Source organism: Emydura macquarii, unplaced genomic scaffold (assembly GCF_026122565.2).
Source record: "Emydura macquarii macquarii isolate MOO-44397 ecotype Brisbane River unplaced genomic scaffold, CSIRO-AGI_Emac_v2 contig_2897, whole genome shotgun sequence".
In the NCBI taxonomy this organism is placed as follows: domain Eukaryota; kingdom Metazoa; phylum Chordata; order Testudines; family Chelidae; genus Emydura; species Emydura macquarii.
In genome coordinates, this window is record NW_027133034.1 from 54955584 (window position 1) to 54979993 (window position 24410).

Sequence of the window (24410 nt, forward strand, 5' to 3'; positions counted from 1 at the left end):
CTAGGAGGGAAAGCTGCACAGTTTGGGAACCACTGGCATAAAGGCTCCAAAGACGGCGCAAATTGTAGACAATGGATCAATAAACTACATTTCTGTATTCATGTTACAGAATTTCAATAAACTGATTATACATCAAGCCTCAACATGATTCCATTTACAGGAAAGCACTGGTATAATGTCTTATACATTTCCACTGAGAACAATTATGATTCATATAGATGGAAGCAACAAAATGACTCAACTGAAGATATATCAACGAGAAAATGTAATGGCAAATAGCCAAGTCTCTTTTACTGGTACTGTCATGGTTACAATGATGCTCTTGAAATCCAAATCTTTTTTTTTTTTAATATACAAAACAGTAGTCAGCACAAATAACAAATGTAAACTTTGTATTATACTATAATCTAAATGGGTAAAAAAAATTCAGAGTTAGATCCTAAGATGTGTTTCACCTGCTTTGCACCACCACTCTCTGTATTTTGGTCACAAAGGCTGTGTAAGTGGCCCAGAGACCATCACCCACGTGCAAGTGTGATGCTACAGTGGAATATTGCTGACACAGAGATTCATACACTAGATGCTCTCCTTGCTTTTGACATTGAGGGGGACAGGAAGTATGATTACCGAAAACAGGTTGTGGTTAGGTCACAACCTTGCTATGCCAATCCTGAAGTAGGTGGTCAGACTATGGCTCTTAGAGGCTCCTGTTCTTCACAGTAGCCTTAGCACACTTCATAGCAGGAACATTCACAAAATGACACATGGATCACAGCAGTGCCAATAGCACACTTTTTGCTCCATGCTGCATTATGTGAAGACTTCAGAATGTCTTGGAATTAAGTCTGCTATCAAAGGCTACACCTTGTAAGATGCCGAGTACCCTATTGATGTCAACAGAAGTTTAGGGTGCTCGGTTCCAATTGGATCCTAAATTGCTAACTCAGTTTAAATCCTAGGATTGTGGGACACACAGAACATTGTTATTTTATATCACATGCAGTATATGTTGTGTGGAGCTGCAAAATATTTTCTGTATACATTTATTCAGAATAACTTTGCTTCAGCGGTGCTTTCACCCCTTTTCTATTTGCTTTTCATGAAAAAGCATTTGTGAAACTGAGTTGTACCTGTGTAAGTGCTATGGGGAAGGAGGGAGGGAAATAAAGTAAATTTTTAAAACACACAAAAATAGTGAGTGGCCCTAAAGAGGATCCTAAGGCTAGGGGAAGGTTAAACAGCAGCAGATATACCATTCCACACACTCCCTGTTCTGGCACCAATTCCAGCTTGTGGCAAGACTATAGAGCCATTGGGTTGCCAAGAATGTAGAGAAAAAATGAGGCAAGGGAGCTTGCAGCCAGGCACCCAACTACTCTGAATCAACCTCCAAGTGGAGCACCAAGATCTGTTTGTGGCCTTGAATGCCACAGCCAAGAGGACAGTGCATGCATATAATTGGAAGGGAGGTAACGGTGCTAACAGGCAAGGTGGAACTAACAGTAGCAAAGAAGGACAAGTGGCACTGCTTACGAGGCTCCTTGGAAGGAAGTTCTAACAATCTAGAGCATGAACAAATTGTGAAGGGTTGGGAGCAGGTTCTGGGGGACTGGTAGGTCCTGTCTCAGTAAGTAGAAGGGCCTGTCCAACAACCTGCTAGATCTCTTGGTCATCCATGAGGAGATGAAAGTGGATCCATGTACTCCTTCTGGGTCAATTATGATTGGTCCCGCTGCTAATGCTAGGAGCTCCTCCCCCATTCAGTCCCCACCATGGCAGATCAGATACTGAGACTTTGTTTAGACTAAGAATCATAAGGATGCTTTTATGAACCAAAAAAGGAGAAACCTGCACTTTGTTTGCAATTGTTAATATTTTTAAAAGATTAAAAATGTTTTTGAAGTTAAAAATGTTTTAAAGGGTTTTTTTTTTTTAATTTTATAAGTTTATAGTGTTTACAATAGTTCAACGCATTAAAATATCCCAAAGGCATATATTTTTTGGAGGAGGGGAAAAAGGGAGGGCATACTTCTTAATTCAATTTATGGCTAATGATTCTTTCCTTTTTAAATAAAGATATAGATATAACCAATTTATTGATGAGGAATGAGCTTTGTTTTCAGCAGTATCAAGTAACTACTAAACCAGGCCTAATCCTGTACTTTACTATGAGCAGGTGAACCCCTGAGCTGCTCAGAGCTATGCCAACTTCAATGTAGCTCTGTGCTGGCACAAGGACTGAAGGATCAGAGCCTAGATTATTTCATGGTGCAATCAGAACTGAGAAGTAGAACAAACATTTTGTTTGCTTCATTTACTTTTCAGGATCACGGCGACTTTTACAAAAAACAAATGGTAAAGTCCAATTTCTTACTGAATTGATTTTTACAGGTTCAGTAAATGGTTAGAATAGGATTTATTAAAGACAACTCAATTAAATGATTATATTAACATTTCTGAGTACCAGCCACCATCTCATAGCAGTGTCCCCTTGTAAAGCTGTTTATAGTATTGGCATTATACAAACAGGATTCTGGGACTGATTCAAAGCCCACTGAAGTCAGTGACAGTCTTTCCATTGACTTTACTGGGTTTTGATAAAGAACTTCAGCGAAGAAAATCTCCTGGGTGTTTGGGGGGGATATACTGTATATTTTGGCAGGCATTCCAGATAATTACTGTCTGTTCAAGGTCACACTGCACAATTGCAATAGACCTTTCTGGCCTAGAAATGTATGATTCTGTGGAATATATCCATCTTGAGAATGACACTAGCATAATCATCTAGATACCTTCACTGGCTTTCTTTACTCTAAAAATATATAGATTCACCTAATTTAAGGAAAATGTGCCATTGGCAAGTGGTGCCATATTATTAACATAGTCACTAGAATAGTATGAGCTAAACTGATTTCTACAGAAGATTTGTAGAAAAACACAACAATTAGACATTCAAGTTATTCTGAATTCTTATGGCTGTACTGCTTATATCCTTCAAAGAAATCTTACTGTTATAAAGCAGATGGGTCTTCTGTTGTGCTGCAGCTGAAAATAATAATATATCACCACAGTAACTATGAAGATGGTGTTTTTGTTTTTCAGCTCAGTATTTCTCTGTATAAGGAATCTGACCATCCAAGACAAATCTGTATTTGCCAAGAATAGTTCTCCTATCCTATGCTTTTTCTTCTAATGCATAAAATCAATTTCCACTTCACTGCTACGAATGATGAAATCTATCTTCATCTTTACTGTATCCTAATCAGCACTCCCTTTCGTAACTGCTCAGTTCAGGCTGGGATTTAGACCCCTCCTGTGTGGGGTGACCTTAAGTAGCAAAAGCTCTGTTTACTGAAATCTGGCAGCTAGATAGCCAGGAAGAACTGCAAGGTCTGTCTGTATTCAGTGGCCTAAACAAACACCTAACAATATGCTTGTAGTGGTCTAAACAAAATATCCCCCTTATATATAATCTATTACAGCCAAAAACCCCCAAACCATTTAATAGCTAAGAAAATCTCAAACATTCTATACATTAATTTAAGTGGTCTAAATCACAAAAAAATATAGGCAACAGCTATGAAGGCAGTGAAAGATGACTACTTCTTCCTCAGTGTCTTATGAAAACTGAGGGACATCATCTGTGGAATCCCCTTATTTAACTCTTCTGGAAACCATTGTGCTAAATCAGTCACCCAAAAGAAATGGAATATGCAATATGAACCGTATTTGAACCTCTTTGCCTACAAAACTGATCTGAAAATCTCACAGGAACAGGCTCTTTCATAACATTTTGGTCCCTTTCACACTGAGCTCTGATGGAAATCAGAAGTACAGAGGAATGCAATAATGTAAAATAATGTGAAAGCATTTAGCTTTTTTGAACCACAAAAGGTCTGGGTTCCATCAGTGTTTTGAGAAAAGGTAGGGGTTTTTTAGGGTTAAGGGGGAGGAGAAGCATTATCATTTAATATGGATCACCTTGCTCATCCCTAATAAGCTGTAATTTCTGAAAATGTAAGGTTACTACTAAATTGGTATTTTTTCTAGTCTTAAAGCATTCAGTACATTCAAGTGTTATCTTGCTGGTATAGTTCTATGACATTCTGGTTACCACATAATGGGCTCAAATCTTGCGAACCAAGAGCTCTAAATTCCCGTTCACTTGAATGGAACATGAAGGAATTTAGGCCCAGATCCACATGACTAATTAGGTGCCTAAATACCAGATTTAGGCACCTAAGCTCCACTTTCAGCTGTGACTGCACGCAACAAAATCCCTACTTGGCTGCCACCAAATCATGTAGGTGCCTAAACTGACACAAAGCCTACATTTTTAAGTTAAAAGTTCCCTAAGCATCTATGTTTCTGCCTCTGAGCATGAGTGCTGCTGCCCCACTCTAGGTGTTCAGATGCCTATTGCCTGCCTAAGGGTCACAGAGTGAGAAATTGAGACCGACTATGTAGCCTGGCGGTTAGGGCACCCACTTGGGAGATGGGAGACTCCAAGATCAACCTCATTAGAAGAGACTGAAGGAGACCCACATCAGAATACTGCATAGTTCAGTGGTTCGAGAACTCTACTGAGACGTCGGAAACCCAGGTTCAATTCTGCCGGAGGGGGAGAAAGGTTTTGAACAAAGGTCTCCCACCTCTTTTCTCCCTCTCCGGCAGAATTGAACCTGGGTTTCCCATCTCCTAGGTAAGCACAAGAAAAATTTAGCTGAAAGTTATGAGGAGGGCATCACCACTACCTCCTTTGATGATATTGTGTGGGGTGAAGCAGGTGTCTAATTCATTCTCACAAGAAATGATGTAGGCCCCTAAGCCTCCTGGAGAGGGGTTTCAGGCTGTGAATTGCAAGCAGAGATAAACGCTTCCCTACATTTAGGTGCCTAACTCCATGAAAAGGGTGGGCTTAAGATACACCCCTCTCATCAGCATTTCCCACTGGCTAATTCAGATCCTCATCCAGCGTGCTGGCTTCTGTAGATCACACTCGCAGGCCCAATCTCTCCTCATTCAACATATAGAGAGTCTCGGTGCCTAACTCAGGCTTTGGGGATTGCACTGTTGGTCCTGTGATTCTGTTTAGGCAACTAAAAGTTAGGTGATGCAACTACAAATTCCTGTGTGGATCCAGGCCTTAGTACCTTACAATGAGATGCTTCAGTTTAGTATCTGGACTGCATATTTGTTTGACTTACCATTAGCAGCTCAAGGTCCTTTGACAGGTACGTATCTCTGACTCGATTCTGCCTATCTCCCAGAGTAAACAGATGCTATCCTGTAAGTAATTTTAAAGTATTTCATAAGCAGTTGAGAGACCTGGAACTTAACACAAATATGAAAATCTGCTATTAACCAAGTCTTTTCACAGGAAGGTTTTGTAAATGAAAACTTTCCCTGCTTTTGTATAGCTTTTGAATCTTAGCAAGTATTGCAGTCCTTCTTTGTTGTGAACTATGATTTCTCTATACTCCATAAACCTAAAATAAAATAAACATAAAATAGCAAATAAACAGACTATGGCATACTCAAAAACGCATATGCCTTTATGTAAAGTCAAAAACCACAAATGAAGGCATACACAGATTAAAAAAAAAAAATCTCATGAAAAAAGTGCAGTTACCGCATGCATATTTTGATTAACAATAACTAATTATAAATTAGTTTTGCACAAAAGCAACTAGACAATTACTAAACACCATGTATAAGAATTATTTTTGACAACTAAACACAAACAGATCACGAAGCCAAAACTTATCCTCTCATCACAGCTTCTACTAAGAGTACCAAATCTTTTATGGGAAAGGGGAAAAGGTTTGCAGATATCTTATAGTCTAAGGCCTAATTTGAAAATGGCTCTTAAGCTACTCTGGATAAATTGCTAAGCAATAGTCTTTTTAATTTGTTTAATGCCAGATGTATAAGATAAACGTATTATTGTGTTGTACAGGACCACTAGATTAATCATATCCAGACTCTATTTAATTAGTCCCGCTTATTGACAGCACATTTGAGAGATACAGACTTCCATACAACATATCTTTAGTCTTTTCCAGTGGTGTATGAAACAATTCCTCCCCAGTAATTTGTTACTTTAAATTGTTCTATTTCCCATAGGAACCTCTGCTATATTATCAATTTTACAGTTGCAATTAATTCTTATATGCTTTTTCTGTTTTATTTGTCTGGCATCCTATTGATGCTTGCAGTTTCTTACAATACTCAGTGATTGTTCACAGTTTGCACAAAGTGGTCATTTTTAAGGAAATGAAAAAATTCACATTATCCTTTTGCAAAAAGATTGTTTCCCCACTCAGTGTAACTGTGGAATGCCCAGGCCTGGAAGTTTGTTAGTGTAGGTTCCAACGGAAGTGACTGAAGAGTCAAAGTAAAATTTATGGCTGGTTTAGTTACTACAAAACAATTTCATCATTTGACTATACTGGAAGAAAGGCAGAAGATACTGGATGTGGTTTAATTATGTCTCAACTTTATTATTAACTTTCTGGGAGAACCTGGCAGATAAAAGTACACAATGCAGGTAACTTCATGATCATTTTCATAGCTACCCAGGGGGCTTGCCTCAGCCTCCCCCTTTCCATCCTGTTCCCCAGGCAAGCTGATACTGGGACCTGACCATTCCCTCTCCCACCTTGAAGGAGAGTTAAGATGAGCTATAAAGGAGGAGGGAGTTGACTCCCTGCTGTGCCAGTCATAGGAGCCCCAAATCCCCATTTCCACTCCTTTAATAAATACCTCCTTTAAATCCTTAACCAAACAATTTATCTGATCACTGTATCCCTTCCCTTAGGAGTACCTGCACTGGACATCTGCCACAAGGATGTGCAAGCAATTAGCTTGGCTGCCTCCCCCTCATGCCCAGCCAGGTTCCCAGACATCTCCTAATGTCCCCTTTAATATTGGCCAAAAACGTGTCAGCCCCCAAGTCTGAGAGGTGAACCCCATCCTTTCTGAATAATTCTGGTGCCCATATGCTATGTCAAGATGCAAAATTTCCAACCCTTATAACTCATGAATTTGGCCACCTCCCTATTCACATACCTCTTAGTTTTGTCAACCCAAGAGGGGCTCATAGATCCCAGCCAGACACTGCGTCTGACAAAGTCCATACAATTTTTACTCCTGGGAAACGTTGCAAGGTCCACCCCAAGTCCCTCTTCGCTCTAAGCATTAAGGCTATCCTTTTACATGTTCCCAAATCTTCTTCCCCAAGGGGTACCACAATAATATCTGGTGCCCACTCACAGGGCCCCCCAGTTTATAAAAGAGGCATTAGCTAGTCCCATAACATGCCCCTCCTTCCATGCCAGCTCAGGACTTCTTCATTACTGAGTCCCAGTTGCAAACCATCAAACAACCTGGACACATGCCTGTGGGCCCAGTAAACAATACAGTGCCTGCAGAACCACACCACTACCTGCTTGGCCTGTCTTCCTATCTCTGGAACGAAAACACAATGGAAAATTAATGCTGATCCCCCATCTGGGCTCTCACATACATTCCGTATGCTTCCAAATGTCAAGGTCCAATTGCCTGAATTGCCCTAGCCCCCATACTCAGTTGTACCACAGCTGTTGCCACCCTAATCGTGAATGGGTGGGAACCAAATTCATGGGCTGGGAGCCACAGCCTTTTCAGTCCGTCTCAATACTCTGATATGTTGTGAGGGGACTCCTATAAACTGCATAAAGAGGGGCCCATCCCTCTCCGGTCTTATCGCCAAGTATGCCCTCAAAGCCTCCACAGTGCTCGCCACCGTGCCATAAGGTTATGGATTCACCTGGCCTCTTTGATCCATATTTGACCTCTGCAAGTTTAATATAGCTGCTTGCCCCTGACAGTGTATATCCCTCAGTTCCAAGGCCCTTCTAAAAGAATCCCTATAGGATCCAAATATTACCTTGCTGATCCTAAAAGGTCCAAAATGTGCTACCAAAAATGCTGCCCTGAACAAGGCCACCTCCTGTCCCCAACAATGTATGTTCTCCAGAATCCACACCAGATCCCTAAATGTATTAACTATGATGGAACGATGTGTATCCTCCTTGGGGCCAGTGCTTTGCAACCACCCTGCTAGAAACCTTCAAACTAAGAAACTGTTGCAAGGATCTGGGTAACCGTTCAGTCTACTGACAAATGGAAGGGCTGACAGGTGACTGGAGATAGTTAAGGATTCCAGTCTTCAGGTTGTTAATGAAACCAGATACTGCAGCACATGTTCCTCTGTAATGGGCCACATAGAAGCCACATAGGTGACCAGCCTTCCAGATCCTGAAACTGAAAAAATCATTAAAACTTCTCTCATAGCACTGCGATAGAGCCACCAACCGCTGTGCTACACTGACTAGGAGTGTACACCTGGTTCCATAGTGCTAGCAGCATCTGGTCCGATTCTTTGCTGGCTCCTAGTGCTAGTTTCCAAAATCTGTCCAACCAAAAACAAGACAATGTATCTGCTATGCTGTTATCAACCCCAAGGACATGCTTGGAAGAGAAACAGATGTTAAGGTTGAAACACTGTAGTATAAAAGCCCTTACCGACCTCATGACCCTTTGTGATCTGGAGGACTAGCGATGGATAATGTACCACTGCTATGTTGTCAGATCAGAAACACACCCTTTTATTAGAAAACTCTGCTTCCCAAATGTCTGCCGGCCACAGAGGAGCACACACTGCAACCCTCCAAGAGGTAAGCATACACTACACAAAAATGCCTCTCAAAGCTCCTGCTCTGATGGTGTGACTCCACAACTACTGGAAATATATAAATAAGAAATAAAACAAAGCCAATCAATTGATCAATCGATAGATATCTCACTCAAGTGAATGAATATATTCAGAAACAATAGGTTACAGATAGATTTTTTGTATAGCTTTACTGAAATCAATGGAATTACACCATGGGTTCATTTGGCCCATTATTTGAAACAGTAACTCCAGAGAATAATCCAGTTTAACTCCAAAATCATCACATCAAAAAACAAGAGATACAAAGAAGCTACACATGTATATATTCAAAGGCATAATATCTCAGTTTTGATATGTTCCAGTTACCTCATTGATTTTCAAGCCATGCTTCCATTTTTGTGGATGGAATTTTGTTTATGAAATGTTATACACACCCATTTGTGCACCTGCAGTGACTTGTTTGGAGGAAGTATAAGTGAATTGTGTGTACAAAATTATGCCTACAAAAACAGAGCCCAGATTTGAAAACCAAGCCCCAAAACAATGAAAAATTAGTCTAAATGATTTATCATAAATTATATACCACTGAGAACATAACATTCATAAGTTGGCACACAATCAAATTACTAGTACTTCTGCAAAAACACTCTTTATAGTTTCTAAAAAATTCATTTAGTACTGCAGATTTCTTTTTACCATCTGTTGAGTTCTTTTCTCTACTTATGATAACTCCGTTCTGTATGAAAGGAGCGTGCAGTGCCTCCTCAATTAAAAAAAGAGTCATAGAAAAAAGAACTATTTCCCAAATACCAAAAATCTGTGCTTTTAAAGTTTACCAAGTCCTTTTTTTAAATCAAGCTGCTTCTTTTGAAGCCAACTTCTATGAAGTGCCAAGTGCCCCAACTCCCACTTACTTCAGTAGGAGTTGAGGATGCTCAGCACCAAATTAGAAGGGTGGTATGTAAATATTTTGCCAAATTTTATACCATGACTTAATCCCAAACAATGTTTGAAAAAAGGAGTCTTCCCAGGTCCATGTTTGACTTTTAAACAAGTGTATATAAAATATACCAGAATGCTACCTTGTGCTGTTTTATATACAGTAAACATCCCAGGGCAGGGCTTGTTTCTTCTGTGTTTGTACTGTATAGTGCTCACCTATAGCACTCAATGAATAATAAAAGACAAATCCTTCTTTTCTCTTGTATTTAGCACCCAATAAACTTGCATATATTTGGTTATTTGGGAAACTGAAGGAAAGAGAAGTTATGTACCTTGTACATACTGGATTTCTTTGAGATGTTTGTCCCTATGGATGCTCCACTTCAGACGCACATGTGCCTTTGAATGGAGACTCTTAGTAGCAGAGCCAATTCAGTTCGCACATGCACCCTAGCTAGCCTTGTGTCATGTAGCATGGCTATATAAGGCAGCGTCAGATGAATCACCATCAGTTCCTTCTCTGCCCCAAAGATCAGAAGGCAAAGACTCTGAAGTAGATGGGAAGAAGGTGGAGCAACCCTAAGAACTGTCACGGGGCGTGGCTCCTCTCCTCCCTTCTCCCTGCAAAACTGCACAGATTCCCCTTGGTTGTGTCTTAACTGTGTCTTTTTATTTTGTGTTCCCTCCACCAACTGCACAACATTCCTTATGCAACAACCTATTTACAATATTCAACTAGCTTTTGACCCTCTCACCAAGGCCTGGGGGTAACAGAGGACTCCCTGTTCTGTGTCTCTGTCTGGCTAGATTCAGCTAGTCCTGTTCCTCCCTCTCTCCTTCCTTCCCCCTGCACTTCCTTCCTGTGCTGCCTGTTATCAGCCCAGAGCTCAGGGGTGAGCTTGATTGAGTAATTACCCCCCCGCCGTGCCGTCAGCTTCCTACTGGGGAACTAATTACTATTAGTGTTATCAGAGTGCAAACAGGTGAGCCTGCACTGTGTCAGAGAAACAAACAATACAAAGAACTCCAGTTACTGTACAAGGTAAGTAAACTTTCCCTCTTCTCTGAGTATTGTCCCTATGAGTGGTCTACTTCAGGTGACTCCCACGCAGTACCCTCCAACAGAAGTGGGTGTTTGGAGCCAGATCTAGAAGAGCGACTAGAGAACCATAGTACCAAAGGTCATCTGCCCTAGAAGCATGAACTAGAACATAATATTTAGAAAAGGTGTAACCCAAAACCCATGTGGGAGTTTTGCACATCTCTGCAATTGGAACATTCTTTAATAGGGCTATAGAGGTAGACCGTAATCTAGTGAAGTAGGCTATGATCCAGGGAGGAAGTTGGATATTGGTGGCTTCATAGCCAGAAAAGATACATCCAAACACCCACTTAGAAAGTCTCTGGGTAGATACAGGGGTTCCTCTAACTATCTGTAAAAGAGACAAGCAGCCAGGGCGGAAACTAAAAGGTTGCATCCTTTCTAAATAAAAGGTTAACACTCTTCTGCCATCTAGGGTCGGACGAGCAGCTTCCTCTCTAATTTGGAGATGTTTGTGATACAAAACTGGAAGCTGAGTGACCTGATTAATATGGAAGTCCAACGTGACCGTAGGAAAAAGCGGGGGGGAGGAAGGGGTGAGGCAGTGTTCGGAAAGACACCTTTTCTTTATAAAAGGTGGCATAGGGAGGGTCAGCCATTAAAGCTCCTGATTCTGCAATTCTCCTAGCAGAAGTAATAGGCACTAAGAATGCAGTTTTCATGGAGAGGTGTAGAAGGGGACACACTTAACCAGTGATTCGAAGGTAGGCCTCATCAGGGAATTAAGGACCAAATTTAAATCCCATGCCAGAGTAAGGTTGACTGTCATGAGAAAAAAGGTTTGATAATCCTTTAATAAACAGAGTTGGTGTTGTGCACGAAGACGGAGAGTCCTTTGACTATGGAATGGAAAGCTGTAATTGCTGCTGAGTGAACTCTAACAGAACTCAGAGACAGCCCAGAGTTCTTCAAATTCAGAAGGTAGCCCAATACATCAGATAGTGGAGAGTCAATAGGAGACAGGCGCTACTCAGAACAGTGATGGAACCACTTTTGCAGGGTATGTCTTTCTAGTTGATTCCTTTCTAATATTGAGCAAAATCTCTTGTATTTATCTTGAACAGGAAATTTCTACCCCTGAGAGCCATCCAAGTGCCATGCCTTGAGATGTAGAGCTGTCAAGCTGAGGTAAAGAATTTCCTCAGGTCTTGAGTTAACAGGTCAGGTACTATCATCACTCAAACCACAGGATAACACGAAAGGTGAATCAGGTATGGGAAACATATCTGTCTGGTGCAATTAGGATGATCCTGGCTCTGTCCTGCCTGATCTTGTAAAGGACCCTGAGAAGTAGTCACGTCAAGGGATAGAAGTATAGGAAAGTCCTGGACCAAGAAACTAGGAAGGCATTTCCCATAGAATGATGACCCCAGCTCCCTCTTAAACACAATTTCCAACGCTTCCTGTTGGAGGCAGTTGCAAAGAGGCCTACTTTTGGAAGATCCCAAATAAGGACTATCCCTTTGAGTATGAAGTCGCTGAGTTCCTATTCATGATGCTGACAGAAATGCCTGCTTAAATGGTTGGCAGTGGTCTTCTGAAGACCTGGTAGTATATGGTAAGTATATGGTATAGATAGGACCCAATGGTTTAAACCCCAATTCCACAGCTTTACTACTTCAGGTCAAAGAAAGGGGGATCTTGCTCCTCCCTGGCAATTTATATAGTAAATGGTGGCTCTGTCAATTATTCTCTGTCTGTAAATAGTGTTGTCTGTCAATTATTCTTACAGATCGGTCTTTGATAACCGGTAGGAAGAGTTTGCAAACCTATCTGACTTCTCTGAGTTCCAGTAAGTTGATGTGAAGAATGGATTATTGAGTGGACAATTTGACAATGAGCTCCCCATTCTCTGAGAGACACATCTGTCACTATTCACAGAGGAAGATGGGGGGAGTGAAGGGAAGTCCAGAACATACTTTGACTGGTTTCTTTCACCAATTGTGGGAACCTAGATCCTCTCGTGAAATCAATACTAATTTTCCAAGACTGTGTTTACTCGGGTTATAAACAGTCCTCAGCCAAACCTGGAACAGACAAGATGTAGCCTGGTGTGTAGTGTTAAAGGTTCATGCTGCCATACGACCTAGGAATAGCAAACACATTCTGGCTGTTGTCTGAGGGCTTATTTCAACCTGAGAAATCAGGTCTGTTACTGCTATAAACCAATTAATCAGCAAGTAAGCCCCTGAATCGTGTGGAGTCTATGACAGCTTCTATAAACTATACCCTGGACTGGAGCAAAGTGGACTTTTTTTTGTTAAGTTGAAATCCCAGCATGTCAAAGAGAGTTATGGCATTTCTCACTGCAATGTGAACTTTGCTGTAAGAGGAAGTCTTGAGAAGCCAATCATCAACACAGGGGAAGACAACTATTCCCCACTGATGTTGCTGAACTGCTACAACTGCTAGAACTTTTGTAAAGATGCTGGGGGTGGTGGAGAGTTATAAGGGGAGCACTCAATATTGAAAGTGCTCTTGGCCGACTACGAAATGTAGAATCTTTTAGTGAACTAGGTGCATCACATTATGCAAGTATATGTCTTAGAGACTGAGAGCTGCAAACCAGTCTCCCAGGTCTAGCAATGGTAATATAGATGTGAATGTCACTATCCTGAACTTATGTATGTTGATGAAAGTATTTACCATCCTGATATCTAAGATTGGTCTTCATCTACCCTTTGTTTTGGGAACTAGGAAATATGTGAAATTGCACCCATTCCCTCTGTAGTAAGTGGGTACTTGTTCTATGGCTCCTATGTGAAGAAGGGACAGAACTTCTTGTGTCAGCAGATATTTGTGAGATATGTCCCTGAAAAGTGATGGAAAAGGAGGGTGGGGTGGAGGAATGGAGGTGAAATGGATGGAGTAACCCAATGTTATGTCCTCCAAAACCGATTTGTCCAAAGTAATTTGTTTAAAGGACCTCTAAAAAAAGGGAGAGATGGTCCCCAAAGGGTGGAGAGTGAGGGAGGACTGTACAGCTGTAGATCCGGGTGAAGGGAATATTTGCAGTCCTCAACCAAGCCATCACAATGGATGTCTGCTCAATGACAAATGTTGTGTCATCATCACAGTGGAAGTGAAGGGTCTGGGCTTCTTTCTGGGAGGCTCTATAGTACACTGGTGTTATGGTCGAGTTGTGGATGGCCAGATCAAGTAGTAGGACCACAGTATGCAGTCATGAGACAGGAGTCAAGAGTTAGATGGGTCAGGACAGTAGTTCTCAACCTGGGGTATGTGTAGCCCTGGGGGTGCTCAGAGGTCTTCCAGGGATATTCAACTCACCTAGATCAGTGTTTCTGATAGCACGAGGTTAAGGTCCCATTGGGGAATTGGTTGATGCATATGATGGTATAGTCTGTCTAGGCCCTTAAGGAAATGCCCAACGCTGGGGTACGTGAAGACCGAACAATCTGCAACCCATAGGTGAAAGCTGAGATGGCGGCCAGGTGGACCTTAATTGAAGACACCGACAGACCCTGTTGATTCAGATGTAACAAATAGTCCAAGAATGAGGGCATATGTGGGATATCCTTCTGAGCCACCCAAATCAAAAGTCTCTTCCACTTAGCTAGGTAAGTAGCCCTTGTGGAAGGTTTTCTGCTGCCAAGGAGGACCTCTCTAACTGGTTCCAAGCACACTAGTTCCAGAGACTTCAGCCATGGAGCTTCCATGCTGTGAGACGAAGAGACTGGAGGTTGGGGTGCTGAAGGCTGCCATGGTCCTGGGTGATCAGATCTGGAACTAGAGGCAGAGTGATTGAGGCATCCACTGAGAGGTTGAGAAACATGGTGTACCAGTGTTGACATGGCCAGTCTGGGGCTATCAGAATCATGAAGGGTCCTTCCTTCCTGATCTTTAGCAGAACCTTGTGAATGAGCAGGGTAGATGGGACGCATAGAACAGCTGACCCACCTATGAGATGAGAAACGTATCTGCAATTGATCCTGGACTGTGATTCTGGAAGCAGCAGAACTGCAGGTACTTCCTGTTGAGCCTTGTTGCAAACAAGGCTATGCAGGGAACTCCCCACTGTTTGAAGATGTTGCTCACCACATCTGAGTGAACAGACCACTCATGACTGAGAAAGGATCTGCTGAGGCTGTCCACCAACTCATTCTGAGCTCTGGGAAGGTAGGATGCCTCCAGGTGTAATGATTGAGCAATGCAAAAGTCTCATAGTCTGAGGGCTTCGTGGTACAGGGGAGAGAAATGCGCTCCACTCTGTCTGTTTATATAGAACATCGCTGTTGTATTGTCTGTCATGACCGATAGACACTTGCCTTCCAAATGGACTTGAAAGGCCTGACAGGCCAAGCATACTGCTCTCAGTTCTCTTACATTGATACGGAGTAAGAGTTCTACATGAGACTAAAGATCTTGGGTCCTGAGCTCCCCAAGATGAGATCCCCAGCCCACTGCTGAAGCATCTGTGAGTAAGCAAAGTGACGGGTGAGGTGCGGAGAAAGGTACTCCTGTGAATACCACGTGTGGGTTGAGCCACCAATCTAGGGTCTCAATCACCAAGGGGGGAAGTTAGACTATTGTATATGGTCCCAAACCAGATGGTACACTCAAGCTAGCCAGGCCTGAAGTGGCCAGTGGCATAATCTCAAATGCTGAATAACGTATGTGCATGCTACCATGTGCCCCAACAACTTCAGGCAATTTCAAGCCAGGATGATGGGACAGCACTTTAAGTCCTCTATGATGCCACACAGGGACAATAAACAAGATTTCGGGAGGAATGCCCTTCCTTGAATCGAGTCTAACACCAACTCAATGCATTCTATCCTCTCAGTGGGCATGAGAGTCGACTTCTGCTCTTTGACCAAGAGCCCCAGACTATTGAACGTTGACCTTATCAGGTTCACATATGCCTCCTCCTACACCCTCGTGAGTCCCTTGACTAGCCAGAGGTTGAGGTAAGGCTAGACTTGTATCTTCCGCTTTCTCAGGAATGCTGCAATTACTGCCATACACTTGGTGAATACACAAGGGACTGCAGACAGGCTGAAAGGTAGGACAGTGAACCGGTAGTGGGTTCAACTGATTACGAATCAGAGGAACCTCCTGTGACTTGGGAAGATGGCCACATGGAAGTACGCATCCTTGAAGTCGAGGGCAGCATATCAATCTCCCAGATCTAGAGAGGGAATAATGGAGGCCAAATACACCATGCGGACTCTCAGCTTCTTCATGAATTTGTTAAGGTTTCACAGATCGAGGATGGGTCTGACCCCACCTTCAGTTTTCAGGAGTAGGAAATACCAGGAATAAAATCCCTTGCCTCCTGATCCACTGCTCAGATTCTTATGAGAGCTTGCATCACTTGTAGTAGAAGTTTCTTATGAGAGGCTGGGGAGGGTGCAGGTTGGGTAGGAAGGAGGGAGAGAGGGAAGAAAATTGGAGCAAGTAACTCAGTTCCACCGTGTGTAGTACCCAGCGGTCTGACATAATCTGGGCCCAAGCATGATAAATATGGGATAGGCAGTCTGAAAAACAAAGGGGTGGTGGATCCGAGTCTTTGATTGGTGCACCATCCTCGGGCACACCATCTAAAGTTTTGTTTGGGACTGGTGGATTGTCTCATGGATCCAGGCCCTGGACTGGAGGAAGGCTGAGTAGGCCTCCTCCTGTAATTCCTGCCCCTCTTTCAATTATAGTCCTGCCTAGGCTGATTTTGATAAAACTGAGATGGGGATTGAGGTATGAAGTGCCTCCTTTGAGGTGCCGGAGTGTGAAGGCCTAGGGACTTCAAGATGGCCTGTGGGAAGCAAAGAGCTGGCATTTGCCATGGTGATCTCACAGTGTCTTTATTAATGGCAAACCGACTTTGGAGGGACCAGCCAGGACTAAAACGTTAACCAATTTGCACTCTCCTAGATCTCCTCTATTTGGAGCCCTGTGTTCTGTGCCATCCTGTGCAACAGCTCCTGTTGAGCTTGCTGTCACCCACAGTAGATGCAGCCGCTGCTCCTGCTGCTGCTTTGCCCAGAGACAAAGGAAAAGAAGCTCTGATGGGCACTGTGCCCTATTCTTGCCCTTTGGCACCCAAGGGGTTCCATGGCACTGGTTCTTCGCCTTTGGTGCTGGAGTCAAGGTCCTACTCGGTGCCAGGCTCAACATCAGTTTTGGGACTAGGTTCAGTGTCACATCCGATGCCACTCGGTATTTTCCCAACTGCATGAGTTGGTAAGGTTCTGCTCTCAGAAACAAGTGAGATGGACAGTCTGCAATGCAACCCTTGCGCCTGGTGGAATACCATGGGGTTCAGAATGGCCATTGAGCTGGCATCTGCCATTGGGGATGCCAAGGCCTGGAGAGGAGTTGTGCTGCATCAACCCTCTGATGCCTTCTGCCCGAATGATGCTGGCTCTTTCTTGAGCTGTATGACTCCACCTCAGAGTCGGACGTGTACGGTTCACTCCTATGTGACCAGGGCTTCTTTCCTTTTGGTTCTGAGGTGGAACTCTTGCAGATCTTGCAGGCACTTGATCTCTCCCAGGCACTTGATACAGGCACTTGAATGTGAATTGTTTCTTGGCATAGGTTTCTTACAGGCCACCCATGGCTTAAAGTCAGGTGATTGAGGCATGCCCCAGCCCCAGAGATGGGGGGGAAGAGGAGAAAAGACCCCGATAAGCGGGATCCTAACTATTCTAACTATAAAATCTATGAACTATCACTATTAAATCTAAACTATTTACAGGTACATATGAAAAAGTCCACTGGGGAAGATTTTGCTAAGCAAGAGAAGAGATGTTCCAATGACCGTCATGGGTGGTAAGAAGGAACTGAAAAGGCAGAGGGTCGGCAGGGCACTACTCCAGAGAGCATGAGAGATGACCCTACAGATACCACTAGGGGAAAAACCTTTTGGCGATTGTGCATGGGGCACGCACACACACCTACTTGGAATCGACATGAGCAAGCATTCAAAGAATGCTAACTTTCGTGGCCAAACAAATCTAACCTCTTTTGGTCCTTATCATGAGAAGTGAACATTAGAGTGTTGCTGTCCATTACATTCACTGACTGCATTAGCCACTAAGGAGTTTGGGTTGAAAACAGGAACTCTGAACCCTTAAGGGGAACACAGTACTATTTATCAGCTCTCTTGCAGTAGAGGGTATGGTAGCTGTAATCTGTTGAAGTGTCTTTGCAGGTTCAAGTAGAACCTTGTTCATAGGCAGAGTTATCTTACCAGTGGAGGCAGTACAAAGGATGTCAATCAGTTTATGCTGAAACTCATTAATCTCTTCCAACAGGATCAGGAGAAAATCTGCAATATCATGACATCCTGATATTGCTTAAAATCATCCATGTTTGAGGGGGATAGTGGCATCACTGTATCATCAGGTGAGAAGAAAGAGATATTAGTGTCAGGGGATGATAAGGAAGCAACACTTATCGCCTGATCCTCAAAAGATTCCTCTTGAGGTGATGACTGATGGGGGAGATCTGGAGGAGCAGGAGGGCTGCTGCTTCTGAGGCTCCCTATGAGTGTAGCTGGGAGCTCTGGAGAACTAGTCCCTACAGGTAGCCCACGCAACCCAGAATGACCAGTGGGGAGGTCCATATGGGAAGAAAGGGGGCACCCATGAATGTTCATACCAGGAAGAGCATGGGGTGGTCTGTGCATGACTGTTTTGATGATTTCCTCATGGAGAGTGTGTCGGGAGAGGCAGCTCTGGACTGGTAATCGAGTGACCCCTGAACAGAAATCTGGCAGTCAGAGATGATTGTGGAGTTGTGACAGGGAGTCTGTCCATTCAAGTGGGCACCAGAAAGCATGTCTGTGTCAGGGAATGGTGCAGTACTAGCAAGAAATGAGAGTCCAATACCAAGCGTTTTTCAGCACCCATCAGTAGAGGTGATTCTGGTTCATCCAAAATGACCAAGTCTTTAGATTGTCTTTACATCCCGAGTCCCAGTCCAGTGTCTTACCATAAGACCATCATGCCTAAGTTTGCCTTTTAAACTTAAGACTTCTAAACAGGATGGTAATAATTACCCCAAAACAACAGTTAGCTAATATCATAACTTTTTATCTGCCTGTTTAATCTGAGTTTAAATTAACATTAGTAGCATAATGAAAATTAACTTTTAAAAATTGATCATGTAGGACAGACACTTTTTAGCTTCAATATCTTTTAGAAGAGATGCAAAAGCACATATCATGTGTCAAATTATAAATTAAAGCCAAGAACCCAATGTTTTTTCTTGACCTGGATTTCAAGGATCCTTTCCAATGAGATGCTGTAAATTCTAAACAAGCCACATATTCGTCCTGTAACTAAAAAGCTGCAAAACCAAATAAAACTAAATTGAAAGAAAGGCCAAAGGACAGTTCCCTGGTTGAGCCCTTTTAGCTATTTTATCACAAGCTTCAGACCAGGACATACTTTTAGTATAAGTACATATATAACAAGATCCTTACTAAAGACATTTTATAATAGAAATGCTGGCAGATTCTTGGCAATAGTAAGAAGCACCACTGTTATTCTTAAAGTGTACAATTGTTAGAAATAAAAACTAATTATTTTACTCTATCACCATTCTGTATACTGTACCAAACCTATTTCCTGAACTATACACGGTATGCTGTTTTTTGATAGAAGTTAATTGGTATACATCATTTTGTAGTTAAAGGAAGTTTGGTGCCACCTGCTGTTAAAAGACCACAGCTGAGTCATTACATCCCATTCTATGCAGTCCTCTATAGAGACAGACTGGTAACAAAAGTCAGACAGTACAGATATGGGTTAAGCGCACAAAATACCATAGAACTCTATACAGAGTACTTACGGTTTAAGGCTGATGAATTTTAACACAGTTATAAACACAGTAACATGTACCTCATTATAACACACAAAATTGATATAGTCTGTCTTACCACAATAGCTGGCAATGTGCAGTGCATTTCAGGGATGGAAACAGTGATGCCTGCAGCCATATGCACATTATGTACCATTGGAAGTGTCAAGGAGCACCAGCACTTGCTGCCCCACTGCCTACTCAGATTTGGCTGTGCAGCCCCTCTGTCATGGGACCAATACTGAATGAGTGGCATTGGAACCCCCGTATTCAGGTGGGATAGGGGAGGAAGGGTGTCACAGCACCGCTCAGGTTTGGACCTGTGGCCTGAGTGAGCACACTGGCTAACAGGTCAATCAGCACCGCTGCTCCTCACCACTGCTGTGGGGCTGGCTCCTGAAACAGGGCTCTCTCCCGGATGCCCACCCATCCTCACCCCGCTTCCAGCAACCTTTGTCCCTCTCAGGGATGAGGAGTGTCACTGCACCTAGGCAGGATGGGCTGGAAGGCAGGGGCTGAGTGTGGCGTGGATCAGACAGGCTAGGTGCTGGGGCCAGCAGCTGTATCAGGGATGGCTCCACAGGGACTGCCAGAGTGTACCGCAGGAAAAATCCAGGTGACCTCTGGATGAAAAATAACTAGACAGAGATAAATTTAGCCTTCAATGGGTTAAATCCAGAGAATAAACCTCTGCATTTGCAGATGAATTTGTCCAAATTCTGAAAAGATATCCTCTCTCTCAAGCTGCTAGTGGGAGAAAAAGATTTAATTAAAAATAAATAAAAATGAAAAGCACAATACAGTTGTGAAGTGAATTTATCCTAATCCTTTTCTATACATCAGTAAAAAGTCATTCACAGAGACTGCTACAAAGAGCACTGCAGTGAGATGTTCCTGATCTAAACTCTTTCAATCAACCCACTATAAGCTTATGCACTTTCATTTTTGTGAATTTTTATCATCTGATTGCTAAGTATGTGGTGACAAGCAATCTGAAAATCATGGCACTGAGATGCCACAGAACAATTCATTGTTCAAAACACCAGTCCCATTGTGGCACTACCCACAACTTCTGGTCCTAAGTAGGATGGTACAAAGTGGTCTGACATGGTAGCGTCAGTAAAGGAAGCCTAGCAAGGAGGGCCGGGTTCACAAATTGACTGGAGGGGAGGAGGTGCATGGAAAGGGGTCTGGTGGTAAGGAGGGAATCTTTTCTTCTTTTAGCAAAACAGCGAGAGTCCTGTGGCACCTTAAAGATTAACAAACTTATTTGGGCATAAATAATAAATTTGTTAGTCTTTAAGGTGCCACAGGACTCTCACTGTTTTGCTAAAAACAGAGTAATGTGGCTACCCCTCTGGAACTTTTCTTCTTTTGTGACATGTTGGACAAAGTCATGTATTTGTGCAGGTGTGGTTTGCACTTCTGAGTCCATACTCTCATGGAAAGGTGATATCACAGGGGAAAGAGCAGGAGTGTGATGACTGCACAGCTTGCCACATATGCTTAGTGAGCCAAAAAAGCACATTTTATAAATGATAGCTTAAATATTCCATACATAAGATTAGCCTTAATGCAACATTAAAGTTGAGAAATCAAGCACTCTGAAGTCAGAAAATATAGAATGAAATTGAAATCTAATTTTTAGTTGTGTCATAAAACAGATATATCTTAAAATCTCTCTCTTATTTTAATTAGAGTTGAGCAGATAACTGGATTTTTTTGGTTCGATGGCCATTCCAAAAGTCTAAAAAAATTCATTTAGGGTTGAATGAAACATTTTGTACAATTTGAAATGAAACATTTCTTTTTACCTGTGTTTTTAAAAAAGCCTTAATATTTTTAATGAAATCAAAGTAAATTTAGAAAAGACGAGTCATTTCAAATTAAAATGTTTCATTCTGAAAATGTCAACATTTTGTTTTTGTTTCGGCCAAAATATTTTGCCCATTCTACTTATAAATTTATTTAAAAAATAGAACTATGTTTAGATGATAGCTTCTCCAACTAAAGAATGAGATTTGCTTTCCATTATTAACCCAATCTTGCCCCCTTCTAAGATCCTTAAAAAAAAGGCAATTTTCATTTCAAGTTTCGATTGTTTAACCTGTGGCAGTAGAAGATTCTTGTCCAAATTTGAGGTTGTTCAGATGAGCCATTTTTGAGATAAGGGAATTCAGTGGAATAACAATATCTATAGAAAAGCTACCAAAAAGAAATATCCTCAGTGATGTTAGTGATCAGATTTCAATAATAATTCCTGCTCTTTTTTAAACAAAATAATTTCATCTCTCTTCTTTCATATTCACATTAAAGATATGAAAGCCCAGCTAGTAAACTCTATTACTACAGATTAAAGACTAAAACTAGGCATCACTTTCTCAGAGCTGTTATGTTAAAATACAGAAGTGACAATAGTTTGGATCTTTCGAGAAAGCTAGAGCACTGAAAGTGAAATCCTTGCTCCATTCAAGTCAATTAGAGTTTTGCCATTGACTTCAGTGGGGCCAGAATTTCATCCTGAGTATCTAGATATTGATTTTAAATGGTATCTCCTAAACTCACATAGAAGGTGCTTCTCCTTTAAGGAGGAAATTAGCCTTACAGTACATGTAAAACTAAACAATTTGCTTTCTGGTGCTGTTCTTGTATCTCTATATTGCTCTTGTGCTATTCCTGGAGCCCCAGTGTATAAACTGCATTATTGCAGCTTGCTGACTCAGCAGACCTCGATGTTAATCATACAGAAAGACCACAGGCTTGGTTCAGTGGCGAAGGCTTGGCCAGGTTTATTGTCAATAAAACAAGGTATCAGTGCCCTGATTCACTGGTTACAGGTATACTAATGCATATATAGAATCATAGAAAATTGGGGTTGGAAGGGATCTCAGGAGGTCATCTAGTTCAACCCCCTGCTCAAAGCAGGACCAACCCCAAGTAAATCATCTCAGCCAGGGCTTTGTCAAGACAGGCCTTAAAAATCTCTAAGTATGGAGATTCCTCCATCTCTCTAGGTAGCCCATTTGAGTGCTTCACCACCCTCCTAGTGAAGAAGTTTTTCCTAATATCCAACCTTGATTTCCCCCACTGCAAATTGAAACCATTGCTCCTCCTTGTTCTGCCATCTGCCACCACTGAGAACACTCTAGCTCCATGCTCCTTTCCCCCCACCCCCCTTTCAGGTAGTTGATAGCTGCTATCAAATCTCCCTGTCCCCACTCTTCTCTTCTACAGACTAAACAAGCCCATTTCCCTCAGCCTCACCTAAGTCATGTGCCCCAGTCCCCTAATCATTTTTGTTGCCCTTCGCTGGACTCTCTCCAATTTGTCCACATTCTTCCTGTAGTGGGGGGCCCAAAACTGAACACAATACTCCAAATGTGGCCTCACCACTACCGAATAGAGGGGAATAATCACTTCCCTCATTCTGCTGCAATGCTCATACTCATGCAACCCAGTATGCCGTTAGCCTTCTTGGTAACAAGGGCACACCTTTGACTCATATCCAGCTTCTTGTCCACTGTATCCCCCAGGTACTTTTCTGCAGAACTGTTTCTTAGCTTGTTGGTTCCCAGTCTATAGCACTGCATGGGATTCTTCCGTCCTAAGTGCAGGACTCTGCACTTCTCCTTGTTGAACATCAGATTTCCTTTGGCCCAGTCCTCCAATTTGTCTAGGTCACTCTGTATGCTACTCCTACCCTCCAGAGAATCTTCCACTAGCTTCCAGCTGAGGGTTATCTGCAAACTTGCTGAGGGTGCAATCCACCCCATCATCCAGATCATTAATGAAGATGGTGAACAACCATACATCTTGTCCATGATAAGGTATCAGCTCACTCAACGTAATGTCTTCCTCTAGGCCAATATAAAGATGGCCTTCCTTCCACTCTCCTTTTATACACTGATACAAACAAGTTACATATTACATTCCATATTAGTTACCATCTTTGTACCTTATATCTCATAGTTTGAACAAAACATCCTCATCTATTATCCTGACATCCCATCCTTATCTTTACGAGGGGTCTGTGTGTTCCTATACCATTTCCTCAGGAATGTGTTTTCTTGGTCAGCTGATACCTAGTGTTATTATTCTAACAAGACCTACTTTGGTTCACAGTCTACTTTCGTTCATACTTTTAGCCATGCCTACGGTTCCAGCAAGGCCTACATATGGTAACTAACAATTTTATTCAAGGATATTACAAAATGAAGTTTTTCCCAGATTATACTGAACATAACCTCCCAATAAATATTTATCCTTATGCTTACTGAATCTGCTTCAGTTTATGTGGCTATCTACAATCATACCATGAGACATGTGATAACCTAGGCTTCAATCATGCTCCATAATACAGAGAATCCTTTAAAAATAAATATTGGTGTTTTCCTTGTATCACACTGTAAAATGTTAAATATTAAGATTAAAATATTAGATCAAGTTTTGGCTATAATTGAGGACCAATGCCATGCAAAAAAAAAACCCTAACAACTTATGACCATTACCAGCTCAGTTAAAGTAAAAATATTTTATACAGTATCGCTAGATAGCTTCTTCTGAATTTGTATATTCAATAAGTAGGTTTATCATATGTAACAACTGTATGTCATGTGATGCATCAAATATATAAATAGGGAGGAACGGGGGAGATAAAGGTTAAAAAAGGAGAGAATTGTGTAAATGTATTTCTCCTTCTTCCAGTCCTCAATGTAAAGAAGTTTCTTTCTGCAAAATATTATTTTTTAAGATGTCACTTCTAAAAGGTGTGGCGGCTTTGCAGATCTCATGTGGTTTTGCACTCTGGAAACTGAGAAATTCCGC

General features: G+C 42.1%; 1 protein-coding gene across 1 annotated transcript in view; it reads right to left on the minus strand.

Moving 5' to 3' along the window:
- The window catches only part of RNF180 (ring finger protein 180), a 131603-nt gene that overhangs the window by 84401 nt on the left and 22792 nt on the right, over window positions 1–24410 (minus strand). The gene's annotated exons all lie outside the window — the stretch shown is intronic.